Source organism: Palaemon carinicauda, chromosome 16, assembly GCF_036898095.1.
Source record: "Palaemon carinicauda isolate YSFRI2023 chromosome 16, ASM3689809v2, whole genome shotgun sequence".
Classification (NCBI taxonomy): domain Eukaryota; kingdom Metazoa; phylum Arthropoda; class Malacostraca; order Decapoda; family Palaemonidae; genus Palaemon; species Palaemon carinicauda.
Genome location: NC_090740.1, coordinates 130,244,093 through 130,245,681, shown reverse-complemented (window position 1 = coordinate 130,245,681; position 1,589 = coordinate 130,244,093).

The following is a 1,589-nucleotide window of genomic DNA, read 5'->3' as shown; positions in this document are numbered from 1 at the left end:
ATAAAACAGAGAATGCAATCTTAGAAGTACAGGGTGGTTTTAGAAGAGGTAGGGGATGCATGAATCAGATTTTTACAGTAAGGCAGATATGCGAGAAATATTTAGCAAAAGGTAAGGTGTATGTTGCGTTTATGGATCTGGAGAAAGCGTATGATAGAGTTGATAGGGAAGCAATGTGGAATGCGATGAGGTTATATGGAGTTGGTGGAAGCAGTCAAAAATTTCTACAAACGTAGTAAAGCATGTGTTAGGATGGGAAATGAAGTGAGTGATTGGTTTCCCGTAAGAGTGGGGCTGAGACAGGGATGTGTGATGTCGCCGTGGTTGTTTAACTTGTATGTTGATGGAGTGGTGATAGAGGTGAATGCTCGAGTGCTTGGACGAGGATTAAAACTGGTAGACAAGAATGACCATGAATGGGAGATAAATCAGTTGTTGTTTGCGGATGATACTGTACTGGTTGCAGACACAGAAGAGAAGCTTGGCCGATTAGTGACAGAATTTAGAAGAGTGTGAGAGAAGGAAGTTGAGAGTTAATGTGGGTAAGAGTAAGGTTATGAGATGTACGAGAAAGGAAGGTGGTGCAAGGTTGAATGTCATGTTGAATGGAGAGTTACTTGAGGAGGTGGATCAGTTTAAGTACTTGGGGTCTGTTGTTGCAGCAAATGGTGGAGTGGAAGCAGATGTACGTCAGAGAGTGAATGAAGGATGCAAAGTGTTGGGGGCAGTTAAGGGAGTAGTAAAAAATAGAGGGTTAGGCATGAATGTAAAGAGAATTCTATATGAGAAAGTGATTGTACCAACTGTGATGTATGGATCGGAGTTGTGCGGAATGAAAGTGAAGGAGAGACAGAAATTGAATGTGTTTGAGATGAAGTGTCTAAGGCAGTGGTTCCCAATTACTTTAGTCCATTACCCCAATTTTACCAAAATCTTGGCTAGCAGGAAGCTCGTTACCCCCGCAACATATATATTATTTTGAACATAATTAATGTAAAACAAATTTTTAGTTGGTTGAACCTTCCATTTTTTTTTCAAGTATTATTGAAACATATATATCAAGTAGTACTACTAATTTTATTGAAAATAAAGATGTTCAGAATCAATCTTCCCACTCAAAGAACGAGACAGTTTTAAGTTTAAAGTACTTGACTTAATGTAGCTAAGTATTTTCATGACGTCAGACATCTCCGAATCAAGTTGCAAAGACTTGACGATGGATAATACAGTGTGTTGCAATAACTGAAGGTTTTTCCTTTTCACTTGCACAAAAAATCACCTAGCATAGATGGCGCCCCATCTATTGCGACTCCAATGCAGTTTTTCCTATCTAGTTGCACATCTGGTTCATTAAAAAAAACATCAACTCTTCTGAATACATACAGTATACACCCTTTTTTGTTTCATCCAGTTGAATGGCGAAGATACCACTGTGTTTTACCTGTGAAATTAATTGATACTTGATATCAGTTGACAGTTTATTTATCCTACGCTAAATTGTCTTGGATAGTGGTACCAATTTCAGTCTGTCAGCTTGGTTAGGTCCACACATGATTTCAGCCATTCTCACTGTTATCCCAAAACTCCTC